We start from the raw sequence: 15,167 nt of genomic DNA, 5'->3' as shown, positions 1-15,167 counted from the left end.
AGCACTGTAGCGCCAGTGTGCAGCATGTAAGGCATTGGTGGTTCAGTGGTAGAATTCTCGCCTGCCACGCGGGAGGCCCGGGTTCGATTCCCGGCCAATGCATGAGCGTTTTGCACATGTACCTTTCGTTGACTTTGAAGCATCGTGAAAAGGAAGAGACCGAACAAAAAAACAAGCCTTGCTTGCCTTATTTCTGCTACTAGCGATCACTCTGCTGATCCCTTTTAGTAGAAGGGGCCGCTGCGCCTTGACTGGAAGCAGGGCAATCTCAGATTATGCAAAACGCTCATAGAGGCCCAGCCCGAGTAGGTGCCAGTCTCACACGTCTGCAAAGGCCTTCAATGAGGCTTTCAGCAGAAGTCAAGAGTTTACGAGTGACCATTCGCATGGAACTGGCAGGTGTGTTAAATCAAGCGCTCTACCGCAGTAATGCTGCTTGTCAGGCATTGGTAGTTCAGTGGTAGAATTCTCGCTTCCCAAGCGGGAGGCCCGGGTTCGATTCCCGGCCAATGCATGGCACTTTTGTAGACGTGTCTCTTGATATTTTAAAAGGCATGGGAAAAGAAAAATGGAAACGGTAGATAAGATGATTGCATTTCTTGTCTGTTTTCTGCGCAAAGAAAGCACTCTGCTGCCCTCTTTTAGCAGAAGATGGAACTGCAGTTTCAACTTAAGGCGGGAAACCTTCTATTATGCAAATAATTCCCAGAAGACCCCAGAAGCCCAGATTGAAAGGGTGTCAGCCTCGTGTGGCTGCAAAGATATCCCCTGAGTCCTGCGGTAGAAGTCTGGCTTTCCTGAGGCACGGTGCTCAGGGAACTGCATCCAGAGTAGCGACCCATACAAAGGCCACCCTCATCTACCAGTGTGCTTGCCTCTGTCCACTTTTCCTGTCTATAGAACCTGGCCGTTCGTGGCCAAGTGAGTGAGAAGGACTGCCAGGGCAGCGCAGCTCCCATTCACCCACCGGAGCTGGCGCCATCCTCATGTCACTGCAGTGCTCTGTTAAATCAGCTGCTCTGGGCTGCAATGGTCCAGAGCACTGTAGCGCCAGTGTGCAGCATGTAAGTCATTGGTGGTTCAGTGGTAGAATTCTCGCCTGCCACGGGGTTCGATTCCCGGCCAATGCATGAGCGTTTTGCACATGTACCTTTCGTTGACTTTGAAGCATCGTGAAAAGGAAGAGACCGAACAAAAAAACAAGCCTTGATTGCCTTGCTTGCCTTATTTCTGCTACTAGCGATCACTCTGCTGATCCCTTTTAGTAGAAGGGGCCGCTGCGCCTTGGCTGGAAGCAGGGCAATCTCAGATTATGCAAACAGCTCATAGAGGCCCAGCCCGAGTAGGTGCCAGTCTCACACGTCTGCAAAGGCCTTCAATGAGGCTTTCAGCAGAAGTCAAGAGTTTACGAGTGACCATTCGCATGGAACTGGCAGGTGTGTTAAATCAAGCGCTCTACCGCAGTAATGCTGCTTGTCAGGCATTGGTAGTTCAGTGGTAGAATTCTCTCTTCCCAAGCGGGAGGCCCGGGTTCGATTCCCGGCCAATGCATGGCACTTTTGTAGACGTGTCTCTTGATATTTTAAAAGGCATGGGAAAAGAAAAATGGAAACGGTAGATAAGATGATTGCATTGCTTGTCTGTTTTCTGCGCAAAGAAAGCACTCTGCTGCCCTCTTTTAGCAGAAGATGGAACTGCAGTTTCAACTTAAGGCGGGAAACCTTCTATTATGCAAATAATTCCCAGAAGGCCCCAGAAGCCCAGATTGAAAGGGTGTCAGCCTCGTGTGGCTGCAAAGATATCCCCTGAGTCCTGCAGTAGAAGTCTGGCTTTCCTGAGGCACGGTGCTCAGGGAACTGCACTCAGAGTAGCGACCCATACAAAGGCCACCCTCATCTACCAGTGTGCTTGCCTCTGTCCACTTTTCCTGTCTATAGAACCTGGCCGTTCGTGGCCAAGTGAGTGAGAAGGACTGCCAGGGCAGCGCAGCTCCCATTCACCCACCGGAGCTGGCGCCATCCTCATGTCACTGCAGTGCTCTGTTAAATCAGCTGCTCTGGGCTGCAATGGTCCAGAGCACTGTAGCGCCAGTGTGCAGCATGTAAGGCATTGGTGGTTCAGTGGTAGAATTCTCGCCTGCCACGCGGGAGGCCCGGGTTCGATTCCCGGCCAATGCATGAGCGTTTTGCACATGTACCTTTCGTTGACTTTGAAGCATCGTGAAAAGGAAGAGATCAAACAAAAAAACAAGCCTTGATTGCCTTGCTTGCCTTATTTCTGCTACTAGCGATCACTCTGCTGATCCCTTTTAGTAGAAGGGGCCGCTGCGCCTTGACTGGAAGCAGGGCAATCTCAGATTATGCAAACAGCTCATAGAGGCCCAGCCCGAGTAGGTGCCAGTCTCACACGTCTGCAAAGGCCTTCAATGAGGCTTTCAGCAGAAGTCAAGAGTTTACGAGTGACCATTCGCATGGAACTGGCAAGTGTGTTAAATCAAGCGCTCTACCGCAGTAATGCTGCTTGTCAAGCATTGGTAGTTCAGTGGTAGAATTCTCGCTTCCCAAGCGGGAGGCCCGGGTTCGATTCCCGGCCAATGCATGGCACTTTTGTAGACGTGTCTCTTGATATTTTAAAAGGCATGGGAAAAGAAAAATGGAAACGGTAGATAAGATGATTGCATTGCTTGTCTGTTTTCTGCGCAAAGAAAGCACTCTGCTGCCCTCTTTTAGCAGAAGATGGAACTGCAGTTTCAACTTAAGGCGGGAAACCTTCTATTATGCAAATAATTCCCAGAAGACCCCAGAAGCCCAGATTGAAAGGGTGTCAGCCTCGTGTGGCTGCAAAGATATCCCCTGAGTCCTGCAGTAGAAGTCTGGCTTTCCAGAGGCACGGTGCTCAGGGAACTGCACTCAGAGTAGCGACCCATACAAAGGCCACCCTCATCTACCAGTGTGCTTGCCTCTGTCCACTTTTCCTGTCTATAGAACCTGGCCGTTCGTGGCCAAGTGAGTGAGAAGGACTGCCAGGGCAGCGCAGCTCCCATTCACCCACCGGAGCTGGCGCCATCCTCATGTCACTGCAGTGCTCTGTTAAATCAGCTGCTCTGGGCTGCAATGGTCCAGAGCACTGTAGCGCCAGTGTGCAGCATGTAAGGCATTGGTGGTTCAGTGGTAGAATTCTCGCCTGCCACGCGGGAGGCCCGGGTTCGATTCCCGGCCAATGCATGAGCGTTTTGCACATGTACCTTTCGTTGACTTTGAAGCATCGTGAAAAGGAAGAGATCAAACAAAAAAACAAGCCTTGATTGCCTTGCTTGCCTTATTTCTGCTACTAGCGATCACTCTGCTGATCCCTTTTAGTAGAAGGGGCCGCTGCGCCTTGACTGGAAGCAGGGCAATCTCAGATTATGCAAACAGCTCATAGAGGCCCAGCCCGAGTAGGTGCCAGTCTCACACGTCTGCAAAGGCCTTCAATGAGGCTTTCAGCAGAAGTCAAGAGTTTACGAGTGACCATTCGCATGGAACTGGCAGGTGTGTTAAATCAAGCGCTCTACCGCAGTAATGCTGCTTGTCAAGCATTGGTAGTTCAGTGGTAGAATTCTCGCTTCCCAAGCGGGAGGCCCGGGTTCGATTCCCGGCCAATGCATGGCACTTTTGTAGACGTGTCTCTTGATATTTTAAAAGGCATGGGAAAAGAAAAATGGAAACGGTAGATAAGATGATTGCATTGCTTGTCTGTTTTCTGCGCAAAGAAAGCACTCTGCTGCCCTCTTTTAGCAGAAGATGGAACTGCAGTTTCAACTTAAGGCGGGAAACCTTCTATTATGCAAATAATTCCCAGAAGACCCCAGAAGCCCAGATTGAAAGGGTGTCAGCCTCGTGTGGCTGCAAAGATATCCCCTGAGTCCTGCAGTAGAAGTCTGGCTTTCCTGAGGCACGGTGCTCAGGGAACTGCACTCAGAGTAGCGACCCATACAAAGGCCACCCTCATCTACCAGTGTGCTTGCCTCTGTCCACTTTTCCTGTCTATAGAACCTGGCCGTTCGTGGCCAAGTGAGTGAGAAGGACTGCCAGGGCAGCGCAGCTCCCATTCACCCACCGGAGCTGGCGCCATCCTCATGTCACTGCAGTGCTCTGTTAAATCAGCTGCTCTGGGCTGCAATGGTCCAGAGCACTGTAGCGCCAGTGTGCAGCATGTAAGGCATTGGTGGTTCAGTGGTAGAATTCTCGCCTGCCACGCGTGAGGCCCGGGTTCGATTCCCGGCCAATGCATGAGCGTTTTGCACATGTACCTTTCGTTGACTTTGAAGCATCGTGAAAAGGAAGAGATCAAACAAAAAAACAAGCCTTGATTGCCTTGCTTGCCTTATTTCTGCTACTAGCGATCACTCTGCTGATCCCTTTTAGTAGAAGGGGCCGCTGCGCCTTGACTGGAAGCAGGGCAATCTCAGATTATGCAAACAGCTCATAGAGGCCCAGCTCGAGTAGGTGCCAGTCTCACACGTCTGCAAAGGCCTTCAATGAGGCTTTCAGCAGAAGTCAAGAGTTTACGAGTGACCATTCGCATGGAACTGGCAGGTGTGTTAAATCAAGCGCTCTACCGCAGTAATGCTGCTTGTCAAGCATTGGTAGTTCAGTGGTAGAATTCTCGCTTCCCAAGCGGGAGGCCCGGGTTCGATTCCCGGCCAATGCATGGCACTTTTGTAGACGTGTCTCTTGATATTTTAAAAGGCATGGGAAAAGAAAAATGGAAACGGTAGATAAGATGATTGCATTGCTTGTCTGTTTTCTGCGCAAAGAAAGCACTCTGCTGCCCTCTTTTAGCAGAAGATGGAACTGCAGTTTCAACTTAAGGCGGGAAACCTTCTATTATGCAAATAATTCCCAGAAGACCCCAGAAGCCCAGATTGAAAGGGTGTCAGCCTCGTGTGGCTGCAAAGATATCCCCTGAGTCCTGCAGTAGAAGTCTGGCTTTCCTGAGGCACGGTGCTCAGGGAACTGCACTCAGAGTAGCGACCCATACAAAGGCCACCCTCATCTACCAGTGTGCTTGCCTCTGTCCACTTTTCCTGTCTATAGAACCTGGCCGTTCGTGGCCAAGTGAGTGAGAAGGACTGCCAGGGCAGCGCAGCTCCCATTCACCCACCGGAGCTGGCGCCATCCTCATGTCACTGCAGTGCTCTGTTAAATCAGCTGCTCTGGGCTGCAATGGTCCAGAGCACTGTAGCGCCAGTGTGCAGCATGTAAGGCATTGGTGGTTCAGTGGTAGAATTCTCGCCTGCTACGCGGGAGGCCTGGGTTCGATTCCCGGCCAATGCATGAGCGTTTTGCACATGTACCTTTCGTTGACTTTGAAGCATCGTGAAAAGGAAGAGATCAAACAAAAAAACAAGCCTTGATTGCCTTGCTTGCCTTATTTCTGCTACTAGCGATCACTCTGCTGATCCCTTTTAGTAGAAGGGGCCGCTGCGCCTTGACTGGAAGCAGGGCAATCTCAGATTATGCAAACAGCTCATAGAGGCCCAGCTCGAGTAGGTGCCAGTCTCACACGTCTGCAAAGGCCTTCAATGAGGCTTTCAGCAGAAGTCAAGAGTTTACGAGTGACCATTCGCATGGAACTGGCAGGTGTGTTAAATCAAGCGCTCTACCGCAGTAAAGCTGCTTGTCAAGCATTGGTAGTTCAGTGGTAGAATTCTCGCTTCCCAAGCGGGAGGCCCGGGTTCGATTCCCGGCCAATGCATGGCACTTTTGTAGACGTGTCTCTTGATATTTTAAAAGGCATGGGAAAAGAAAAATGGAAACGGTAGATAAGATGATTGCATTGCTTGTCTGTTTTCTGCGCAAAGAAAGCACTCTGCTGCCCTCTTTTAGCAGAAGATGGAACTGCAGTTTCAACTTAAGGCGGGAAACCTTCTATTATGCAAATAATTCCCAGAAGACCCCAGAAGCCCAGATTGAAAGGGTGTCAGCCTCGTGTGGCTGCAAAGATATCCCGAGTCCTGCAGTAGAAGTCTGGCTTTCCTGAGGCACGGTGCTCAGGGAACTGCACTCAGAGTAGCGACCCATACAAAGGCCACCCTCATCTACCAGTGTGCTTGCCTCTGTCCACTTTTCCTGTCTATAGAACCTGGCCGTTCGTGGCCGTTCGTGGCCAAGTGAGTGAGAAGGACTGCCAGGGCAGCGCAGCTCCCATTCACCCACCGGAGCTGGCGCCATCCTCATGTCACTGCAGTGCTCTGTTAAATCAGCTGCTCTGGGCTGCAATGGTCCAGAGCACTGTAGCGCCAGTGTGCAGTATGTAAGGCATTGGTGGTTCAGTGGTAGAATTCTCGCCTGCCACGCGGGAGGCCCGGGTTCGATTCCCGGCCAATGCATGAGCGTTTTGCACATGTACCTTTCGTTGACTTTGAAGCATCGTGAAAAGGAAGAGACCGAACAAAAAAACAAGCCTTGATTGCCTTGCTTGCCTTATTTCTGCTACTAGCGATCACTCTGCTGATCCCTTTTAGTAGAAGGGGCCGCTGCGCCTTGACTGGAAGCAGGGCAATCTCAGATTATGCAAACAGCTCATAGAGGCCCAGCCCGAGTAGGTGCCAGTCTCACACGTCTGCAAAGGCCTTCAATGAGGCTTTCAGCAGAAGTCAAGAGTTTACGAGTGACCATTCGCATGGAACTGGCAGGTGTGTTAAATCAAGCGCTCTACCGCAGTAATGCTGCTTGTCAGGCGGAAGCGGGAGGCCCGGGTTCGATTCCCGGCCAATGCATGGCACTTTTGTAGACGTGTCTCTTGATATTTTAAAAGGCATGGGAAAAGAAAAATGGAAACGGTAGATAAGATGATTGCATTGCTTGTCTGTTTTCTGCGCAAAGAAAGCACTCTGCTGCCCTCTTTTAGCAGAAGATGGAACTGCAGTTTCAACTTAAGGCGGGAAACCTTCTATTATGCAAATAATTCCCAGAAGACCCCAGAAGCCCAGATTGAAAGGGTGTCAGCCTCGTGTGGCTGCAAAGATATCCCCTGAGTCCTGCAGTAGAAGTCTGGCTTTCCGGAGGCACGGTGCTCAGGGAACTGCACTCAGAGTAGCGACCCATACAAAGGCCACCCTCATCTACCAGTGTGCTTGCCTCTGTCCACTTTTCCTGTCTATAGAACCTGGCCGTTCGTGGCCAAGTGAGTGAGAAGGACTGCCAGGGCAGCGCAGCTCCCATTCACCCACCGGAGCTGGCGCCATCCTCATGTCACTGCAGTGCTCTGTTAAATCAGCTGCTCTGGGCTGCAATGGTCCAGAGCACTGTAGCGCCAGTGTGCAGCATGTAAGGCATTGGTGGTTCAGTGGTAGAATTCTCGCCTGCCACGCGGGAGGCCCGGGTTCGATTCCCGGCCAATGCATGAGCGTTTTGCACATGTACCTTTCGTTGACTTTGAAGCATCGTGAAAAGGAAGAGACCGAACAAAAAAACAAGCCTTGCTTGCCTTATTTCTGCTACTAGCGATCACTCTGCTGATCCCTTTTAGTAGAAGGGGCCGCTGCGCCTTGACTGGAAGCAGGGCAATCTCAGATTATGCAAAACGCTCATAGAGGCCCAGCCCGAGTAGGTGCCAGTCTCACACGTCTGCAAAGGCCTTCAATGAGGCTTTCAGCAGAAGTCAAGAGTTTACGAGTGACCATTCGCATGGAACTGGCAGGTGTGTTAAATCAAGCGCTCTACCGCAGTAATGCTGCTTGTCAGGCATTGGTAGTTCAGTGGTAGAATTCTCGCTTCCCAAGCGGGAGGCCCGGGTTCGATTCCCGGCCAATGCATGGCACTTTTGTAGACGTGTCTCTTGATATTTTAAAAGGCATGGGAAAAGAAAAATGGAAACGGTAGATAAGATGATTGCATTTCTTGTCTGTTTTCTGCGCAAAGAAAGCACTCTGCTGCCCTCTTTTAGCAGAAGATGGAACTGCAGTTTCAACTTAAGGCGGGAAACCTTCTATTATGCAAATAATTCCCAGAAGACCCCAGAAGCCCAGATTGAAAGGGTGTCAGCCTCGTGTGGCTGCAAAGATATCCCCTGAGTCCTGCGGTAGAAGTCTGGCTTTCCTGAGGCACGGTGCTCAGGGAACTGCATCCAGAGTAGCGACCCATACAAAGGCCACCCTCATCTACCAGTGTGCTTGCCTCTGTCCACTTTTCCTGTCTATAGAACCTGGCCGTTCGTGGCCAAGTGAGTGAGAAGGACTGCCAGGGCAGCGCAGCTCCCATTCACCCACCGGAGCTGGCGCCATCCTCATGTCACTGCAGTGCTCTGTTAAATCAGCTGCTCTGGGCTGCAATGGTCCAGAGCACTGTAGCGCCAGTGTGCAGCATGAAAGGCATTGGTGGTTCAGTGGTAGAATTCTCGCCTGCCACGCGGGAGGCCCGGGTTCGATTCCCGGCCAATGCATGAGCGTTTTGCACATGTACCTTTCGTTGACTTTGAAGCATCGTGAAAAGGAAGAGACCGAACAAAAAAACAAGCCTTGATTGCCTTGCTTGCCTTATTTCTGCTACTAGCGATCACTCTGCTGATCCCTTTTAGTAGAAGGGGCCGCTGCGCCTTGACTGGAAGCAGGGCAATCTCAGATTATGCAAAACGCTCATAGAGGCCCAGCCCGAGTAGGTGCCAGTCTCACACGTCTGCAAAGGCCTTCAATGAGGCTTTCAGCAGAAGTCAAGAGTTTACGAGTGACCATTCGCATGGAACTGGCAGGTGTGTTAAATCAAGCGCTCTACCGCAGTAATGCTGCTTGTCAGGCATTGGTAGTTCAGTGGTAGAATTCTCGCTTCCCAAGCGGGAGGCCCGGGTTCGATTCGCGGCCAATGCATGGCACTTTTGTAGACGTGTCTCTTGATATTTTAAAAGGCATGGGAAAAGAAAAATGGAAACGGTAGATAAGATGATTGCATTTCTTGTCTGTTTTCTGCGCAAAGAAAGCACTCTGCTGCCCTCTTTTAGCAGAAGATGGAACTGCAGTTTCAACTTAAGGCGGCAAACCTTCTATTATGCAAATAATTCCCAGAAGACCCCAGAAGCCCAGATTGAAAGGGTGTCAGCCTCGTGTGGCTGCAAAGATATCCCCTGAGTCCTGCGGTAGAAGTCTGGCTTTCCTGAGGCACGGTGCTCAGGGAACTGCACTCAGAGTAGCGACCCATACAAAGGCCACCCTCATCTACCAGTGTGCTTGCCTCTGTCCACTTTTCCTGTCTATAGAACCTGGCCGTTCGTGGCCAAGTGAGTGAGAAGGACTGCCAGGGCAGCGCAGCTCCCATTCACCCACCGGAGCTGGCGCCATCCTCATGTCACTGCAGTGCTCTGTTAAATCAGCTGCTCTGGGCTGCAATGGTCCAGAGCACTGTAGCGCCAGTGTGCAGCATGTAAGGCATTGGTGGTTCAGTGGTAGAATTCTCGCCTGCCACGCGGGAGGCCCGGGTTGGATTCCCGGCCAATGCATGAGCGTTTTGCACATGTACCTTTCGTTGACTTTGAAGCATCGTGAAAAGGAAGAGACCGAACAAAAAAACAAGCCTTGATTACCTTGCTTGCCTTATTTCTGCTACTAGCGATCACTCTGCTGATCCCTTTTAGTAGAAGGGGCCGCTGCGCCTTGACTGGAAGCAGGGCAATCTCAGATTATGCAAACAGCTCATAGAGGCCCAGCCCGAGTAGGTGCCAGTCTCACACGTCTGCAAAGGCCTTCAATGAGGCTTTCAGCAGAAGTCAAGAGTTTACGAGTGACCATTCGCATGGAACTGGCAGGTGTGTTAAATCAAGCGCTCTACCGCAGTAATGCTGCTTGTCAGGCATTGGTAGTTCAGTGGTAGAATTCTCGCTTCCCAAGCGGGAGGCCCGGGTTCGATTCCCGGCCAATGCATGGCACTTTTGTAGACGTGTCTCTTGATATTTTAAAAGGCATGGGAAAAGAAAAATGGAAACGGTAGATAAGATGATTGCATTGCTTGTCTGTTTTCTGCGCAAAGAAAGCACTCTGCTGCCCTCTTTTAGCAGAAGATGGAACTGCAGTTTCAACTTAAGGCGGGAAACCTTCTATTATGCAAATAATTCCCAGAAGACCCCAGAAGCCCAGATTGAAAGGGTGTCAGCCTCGTGTGGCTGCAAAGATATCCCCTGAGTCCTGCAGTAGAAGTCTGGCTTTCCTGAGGCACGGTGCTCAGGGAACTGCATCCAGAGTAGCGACCCATACAAAGGCCACCCTCATCTACCAGTGTGCTTGCCTCTGTCCACTTTTCCTGTCTATAGAACCTGGCCGTTCGTGGCCAAGTGAGTGAGAAGGACTGCCAGGGCAGCGCAGCTCCCATTCACCCACCGGAGCTGGCGCCATCCTCATGTCATTGCAGTGCTCTGTTAAATCAGCTGCTCTGGGCTGCAATGGTCCAGAGCACTGTAGCGCCAGTGTGCAGCATGAAAGGCATTGGTGGTTCAGTGGTAGAATTCTCGCCTGCCACGCGGGAGGCCCGGGTTCGATTCCCGGCCAATGCATGAGCGTTTTGCACATGTACCTTTCGTTGACTTTGAAGCATCGTGAAAAGGAAGAGACCGAACAAAAAAACAAGCCTTGATTGCCTTGCTTGCCTTATTTCTGCTACTAGCGATCACTCTGCTGATCCCTTTTAGTAGAAGGGGCCGCTGCGCCTTGACTGGAAGCAGGGCAATCTCAGATTATGCAAAACGCTCATAGAGGCCCAGCCCGAGTAGGTGCCAGTCTCACACGTCTGCAAAGGCCTTCAATGAGGCTTTCAGCAGAAGTCAAGAGTTTACGAGTGACCATTCGCATGGAACTGGCAGGTGTGTTAAATCAAGCGCTCTACCGCAGTAATGCTGCTTGTCAGGCATTGGTAGTTCAGTGGTAGAATTCTTGCTTCCCAAGCGGGAGGCACGGGTTCGATTCCCGGCCAATGCATGGTACTTTTGTAGACGTGTCTCTTGATATTTTAAAAGGCATGGGAAAAGAAAAATGGAAACGGTAGATAAGATGATTGCATTTCTTGTCTGTTTTCTGCGCAAAGAAAGCACTCTGCTGCCCTCTTTTAGCAGAAGATGGAACTGCAGTTTCAACTTAAGGCGGGAAACCTTCTATTATGCAAATAATTCCCAGAAGACCCCAGAAGCCCAGATTGAAAGGGTGTCAGCCTCGTGTGGCTGCAAAGATATCCCCTGAGTCCTGCGGTAGAAGTCTGGCTTTCCTGAGGCACGGTGCTCAGGGAACTGCACTCAGAGTAGCGACCCATACAAAGGCCACCCTCATCTACCAGTGTGCTTGCCTCTGTCCACTTTTCCTGTCTATAGAACCTGGCCGTTCGTGGCCAAGTGAGTGAGAAGGACTGCCAGGGCAGCGCAGCTCCCATTCACCCACCGGAGCTGGCGCCATCCTCATGTCACTGCAGTGCTCTGTTAAATCAGCTGCTCTGGGCTGCAATGGTCCAGAGCACTGTAGCGCCAGTGTGCAGCATGAAAGGCATTGGTGGTTCAGTGGTAGAATTCTCGCCTGCCACGCGGGAGGCCCGGGTTCGATTCCCGGCCAATGCATGAGCGTTTTGCACATGTACCTTTCGTTGACTTTGAAGCATCGTGAAAAGGAAGAGACCGAACAAAAAAACAAGCCTTGATTGCCTTGCTTGCCTTATTTCTGCTACTAGCGATCACTCTGCTGATCCCTTTTAGTAGAAGGGGCCGCTGCGCCTTGACTGGAAGCAGGGCAATCTCAGATTATGCAAAACGCTCATAGAGGCCCAGCCCGAGTAGGTGCCAGTCTCACACGTCTGCAAAGGCCTTCAATGAGGCTTTCAGCAGAAGTCAAGAGTTTACGAGTGACCATTCGCATGGAACTGGCAGGTGTGTTAAATCAAGCGCTCTACCGCAGTAATGCTGCTTGTCAGGCATTGGTAGTTCAGTGGTAGAATTCTCGCTTCCCAAGCGGGAGGCCCGGGTTCGATTCCCGGCCAATGCATGGCACTTTTGTAGACGTGTCTCTTGATATTTTAAAAGGCATGGGAAAAGAAAAATGGAAACGGTAGATAAGATGATTGCATTTCTTGTCTGTTTTCTGCGCAAAGAAAGCACTCTGCTGCCCTCTTTTAGCAGAAGATGGAACTGCAGTTTCAACTTAAGGCGGGAAACCTTCTATTATGCAAATAATTCCCAGAAGACCCCAGAAGCCCAGATTGAAAGGGTGTCAGCCTCGTGTGGCTGCAAAGATATCCCCTGAGTCCTGCGGTAGAAGTCTGGCTTTCCTGAGGCACGGTGCTCAGGGAACTGCACTCAGAGTAGCGACCCATACAAAGGCCACCCTCATCTACCAGTGTGCTTGCCTCTGTCCACTTTTCCTGTCTATAGAAACTGGCCGTTCGTGGCCGTTCGTGGCCAAGTGAGTGAGAAGGACTGCCAGGGCAGCGCAGCTCCCATTCACCCACCGGAGCTGGCGCCATCCTCATGTCACTGCAGTGCTCTGTTAAATCAGCTGCTCTGGGCTGCAATGGTCCAGAGCACTGTAGCGCCAGTGTGCAGCATGTAAGGCATTGGTGGTTCAGTGGTAGAATTCTCGCCTGCCACGCGGGAGGCCCGGGTTCGATTCCCGGCCAATGCATGAGCGTTTTGCACATGTACCTTTCGTTGACTTTGAAGCATCGTGAAAAGGAAGAGACCGAACAAAAAAACAAGCCTTGCTTGCCTTATTTCTGCTACTAGCGATCACTCTGCTGATCCCTTTTAGTAGAAGGGGCCGCTGCGCCTTGACTGGAAGCAGGGCAATCTCAGATTATGCAAACAGCTCATAGAGGCCCAGCCCGAGTAGGTGCCAGTCTCACACGTCTGCAAAGGCCTTCAATGAGGCTTTCAGCAGAAGTCAAGAGTTTACGAGTGACCATTCGCATGGAACTGGCAGGTGTGTTAAATCAAGCGCTCTACCGCAGTAATGCTGCTTGTCAGGCATTGGTAGTTCAGTGGTAGAATTCTCGCTTCCCAAGCGGGAGGCCCGGGTTCGATTCCCGGCCAATGCATGGCACTTTTGTAGACGTGTCTCTTGATATTTTAAAAGGCATGGGAAAAGAAAAATGGAAACGGTAGATAAGATGATTGCATTGCTTGTCTGTTTTCTGCGCAAAGAAAGCACTCTGCTGCCCTCTTTTAGCAGAAGATGGAACTGCAGTTTCAACTTAAGGCGGGAAACCTTCTATTATGCAAATAATTCCCAGAAGACCCCAGAAGCCCAGATTGAAAGGGTGTCAGCCTCGTGTGGCTGCAAAGATATCCCCTGAGTCCTGCAGTAGAAGTCTGGCTTTCCTGAGGCACGGTGCTCAGGGAACTGCACTCAGAGTAGCGACCCATACAAAGGCCACCCTCATCTACCAGTGTGCTTGCCTCTGTCCACTTTTCCTGTCTATAGAACCTGGCCGTTCGTGGCCAAGTGAGTGAGAAGGACTGCCAGGGCAGCGCAGCTCCCATTCACCCACCGGAGCTGGCGCCATCCTCATGTCACTGCAGTGCTCTGTTAAATCAGCTGCTCTGGGCTGCAATGGTCCAGAGCACTGTAGCGCCAGTGTGCAGCATGTAAGGCATTGGTGGTTCAGTGGTAGAATTCTCGCCTGCCACGGGGTTCGATTCCCGGCCAATGCATGAGCGTTTTGCACATGTACCTTTCGTTGACTTTGAAGCATCGTGAAAAGGAAGAGACCGAACAAAAAAACAAGCCTTGATTGCCTTGCTTGCCTTATTTCTGCTACTAGCGATCACTCTGCTGATCCCTTTTAGTAGAAGGGGCCGCTGCGCCTTGGCTGGAAGCAGGGCAATCTCAGATTATGCAAACAGCTCATAGAGGCCCAGCCCGAGTAGGTGCCAGTCTCACACGTCTGCAAAGGCCTTCAATGAGGCTTTCAGCAGAAGTCAAGAGTTTACGAGTGACCATTCGCATGGAACTGGCAGGTGTGTTAAATCAAGCGCTCTACCGCAGTAATGCTGCTTGTCAGGCATTGGTAGTTCAGTGGTAGAATTCTCTCTTCCCAAGCGGGAGGCCCGGGTTCGATTCCCGGCCAATGCATGGCACTTTTGTAGACGTGTCTCTTGATATTTTAAAAGGCATGGGAAAAGAAAAATGGAAACGGTAGATAAGATGATTGCATTGCTTGTCTGTTTTCTGCGCAAAGAAAGCACTCTGCTGCCCTCTTTTAGCAGAAGATGGAACTGCAGTTTCAATTTAAGGCGGGAAACCTTCTATTATGCAAATAATTCCCAGAAGGCCCCAGAAGCCCAGATTGAAAGGGTGTCAGCCTCGTGTGGCTGCAAAGATATCCCCTGAGTCCTGCAGTAGAAGTCTGGCTTTCCTGAGGCACGGTGCTCAGGGAACTGCACTCAGAGTAGCGACCCATACAAAGGCCACCCTCATCTACCAGTGTGCTTGCCTCTGTCCACTTTTCCTGTCTATAGAACCTGGCCGTTCGTGGCCAAGTGAGTGAGAAGGACTGCCAGGGCAGCGCAGCTCCCATTCACCCACCGGAGCTGGCGCCATCCTCATGTCACTGCAGTGCTCTGTTAAATCAGCTGCTCTGGGCTGCAATGGTCCAGAGCACTGTAGCGCCAGTGTGCAGCATGTAAGGCATTGGTGGTTCAGTGGTAGAATTCTCGCCTGCCACGCGGGAGGCCCGGGTTCGATTCCCGGCCAATGCATGAGCGTTTTGCACATGTACCTTTCGTTGACTTTGAAGCATCGTGAAAAGGAAGAGATCAAACAAAAAAACAAGCCTTGATTGCCTTGCTTGCCTTATTTCTGCTACTAGCGATCACTCTGCTGATCCCTTTTAGTAGAAGGGGCCGCTGCGCCTTGACTGGAAGCAGGGCAATCTCAGATTATGCAAACAGCTCATAGAGGCCCAGCCCGAGTAGGTGCCAGTCTCACACGTCTGCAAAGGCCTTCAATGAGGCTTTCAGCAGAAGTCAAGAGTTTACGAGTGACCATTCGCATGGAACTGGCAAGTGTGTTAAATCAAGCGCTCTACCGCAGTAATGCTGCTTGTCAAGCATTGGTAGTTCAGTGGTAGAATTCTCGCTTCCCAAGCGGGAGGCCCGGGTTCGATTCCCGGCCAATGCATGGCACTTTTGTAGACGTGTCTCTTGATATTTTAAAAGGCATGGGA

General features: G+C 51.1%; 21 non-coding genes across 21 annotated transcripts; all 21 read left to right on the top strand.

Moving 5' to 3' along the window:
• Window positions 1-31: 31 nt before the first annotated feature.
• TRNAG-GCC (transfer RNA glycine (anticodon GCC)) lies at window positions 32-102 on the top strand. The gene has a single exon. It is a non-coding gene; the product is annotated as a tRNA-Gly (tRNA).
• Window positions 103-443: 341 nt separating this feature from the next.
• On the top strand, window positions 444-514 carry TRNAG-CCC (transfer RNA glycine (anticodon CCC)). The gene has a single exon. It is a non-coding gene; the product is annotated as a tRNA-Gly (tRNA).
• A 1,592-nt stretch (window positions 515-2,106) lies between these two features.
• Window positions 2,107-2,177, top strand: TRNAG-GCC (transfer RNA glycine (anticodon GCC)). Its single transcript has one exon. It is a non-coding gene; the product is annotated as a tRNA-Gly (tRNA).
• Window positions 2,178-2,527: 350 nt separating this feature from the next.
• On the top strand, window positions 2,528-2,598 carry TRNAG-CCC (transfer RNA glycine (anticodon CCC)). The gene has a single exon. It is a non-coding gene; the product is annotated as a tRNA-Gly (tRNA).
• A 555-nt stretch (window positions 2,599-3,153) lies between these two features.
• On the top strand, window positions 3,154-3,224 carry TRNAG-GCC (transfer RNA glycine (anticodon GCC)). The gene has a single exon. It is a non-coding gene; the product is annotated as a tRNA-Gly (tRNA).
• Window positions 3,225-3,574: 350 nt separating this feature from the next.
• TRNAG-CCC (transfer RNA glycine (anticodon CCC)) lies at window positions 3,575-3,645 on the top strand. Its single transcript has one exon. It is a non-coding gene; the product is annotated as a tRNA-Gly (tRNA).
• Window positions 3,646-4,621: 976 nt separating this feature from the next.
• TRNAG-CCC (transfer RNA glycine (anticodon CCC)) lies at window positions 4,622-4,692 on the top strand. The gene has a single exon. It is a non-coding gene; the product is annotated as a tRNA-Gly (tRNA).
• Window positions 4,693-5,247: 555 nt separating this feature from the next.
• TRNAS-GCU (transfer RNA serine (anticodon GCU)) lies at window positions 5,248-5,318 on the top strand. The gene has a single exon. It is a non-coding gene; the product is annotated as a tRNA-Ser (tRNA).
• Window positions 5,319-5,668: 350 nt separating this feature from the next.
• Window positions 5,669-5,739, top strand: TRNAG-CCC (transfer RNA glycine (anticodon CCC)). The gene has a single exon. It is a non-coding gene; the product is annotated as a tRNA-Gly (tRNA).
• Window positions 5,740-6,302: 563 nt separating this feature from the next.
• On the top strand, window positions 6,303-6,373 carry TRNAG-GCC (transfer RNA glycine (anticodon GCC)). The gene has a single exon. It is a non-coding gene; the product is annotated as a tRNA-Gly (tRNA).
• A 945-nt stretch (window positions 6,374-7,318) lies between these two features.
• TRNAG-GCC (transfer RNA glycine (anticodon GCC)) lies at window positions 7,319-7,389 on the top strand. Its single transcript has one exon. It is a non-coding gene; the product is annotated as a tRNA-Gly (tRNA).
• A 341-nt stretch (window positions 7,390-7,730) lies between these two features.
• TRNAG-CCC (transfer RNA glycine (anticodon CCC)) lies at window positions 7,731-7,801 on the top strand. The gene has a single exon. It is a non-coding gene; the product is annotated as a tRNA-Gly (tRNA).
• Window positions 7,802-8,356: 555 nt separating this feature from the next.
• Window positions 8,357-8,427, top strand: TRNAG-GCC (transfer RNA glycine (anticodon GCC)). The gene has a single exon. It is a non-coding gene; the product is annotated as a tRNA-Gly (tRNA).
• Window positions 8,428-9,824: 1,397 nt separating this feature from the next.
• TRNAG-CCC (transfer RNA glycine (anticodon CCC)) lies at window positions 9,825-9,895 on the top strand. The gene has a single exon. It is a non-coding gene; the product is annotated as a tRNA-Gly (tRNA).
• Window positions 9,896-10,450: 555 nt separating this feature from the next.
• On the top strand, window positions 10,451-10,521 carry TRNAG-GCC (transfer RNA glycine (anticodon GCC)). The gene has a single exon. It is a non-coding gene; the product is annotated as a tRNA-Gly (tRNA).
• Window positions 10,522-11,497: 976 nt separating this feature from the next.
• TRNAG-GCC (transfer RNA glycine (anticodon GCC)) lies at window positions 11,498-11,568 on the top strand. The gene has a single exon. It is a non-coding gene; the product is annotated as a tRNA-Gly (tRNA).
• A 350-nt stretch (window positions 11,569-11,918) lies between these two features.
• Window positions 11,919-11,989, top strand: TRNAG-CCC (transfer RNA glycine (anticodon CCC)). The gene has a single exon. It is a non-coding gene; the product is annotated as a tRNA-Gly (tRNA).
• Window positions 11,990-12,554: 565 nt separating this feature from the next.
• Window positions 12,555-12,625, top strand: TRNAG-GCC (transfer RNA glycine (anticodon GCC)). The gene has a single exon. It is a non-coding gene; the product is annotated as a tRNA-Gly (tRNA).
• Window positions 12,626-12,966: 341 nt separating this feature from the next.
• Window positions 12,967-13,037, top strand: TRNAG-CCC (transfer RNA glycine (anticodon CCC)). The gene has a single exon. It is a non-coding gene; the product is annotated as a tRNA-Gly (tRNA).
• Window positions 13,038-14,629: 1,592 nt separating this feature from the next.
• On the top strand, window positions 14,630-14,700 carry TRNAG-GCC (transfer RNA glycine (anticodon GCC)). The gene has a single exon. It is a non-coding gene; the product is annotated as a tRNA-Gly (tRNA).
• Window positions 14,701-15,050: 350 nt separating this feature from the next.
• TRNAG-CCC (transfer RNA glycine (anticodon CCC)) lies at window positions 15,051-15,121 on the top strand. The gene has a single exon. It is a non-coding gene; the product is annotated as a tRNA-Gly (tRNA).
• Window positions 15,122-15,167: the final 46 nt, after the last annotated feature.

Source organism: Ambystoma mexicanum, chromosome 1p (genome assembly GCF_040938575.1).
Source record: "Ambystoma mexicanum isolate Mex_15411 chromosome 1p, UKY_AmexF1_1, whole genome shotgun sequence".
Taxonomy (NCBI): domain Eukaryota; kingdom Metazoa; phylum Chordata; class Amphibia; order Caudata; family Ambystomatidae; genus Ambystoma; species Ambystoma mexicanum.
Note: the sequence above shows the minus strand (reverse complement) of the source record. Positions and strands in the feature narration are given on the sequence as shown.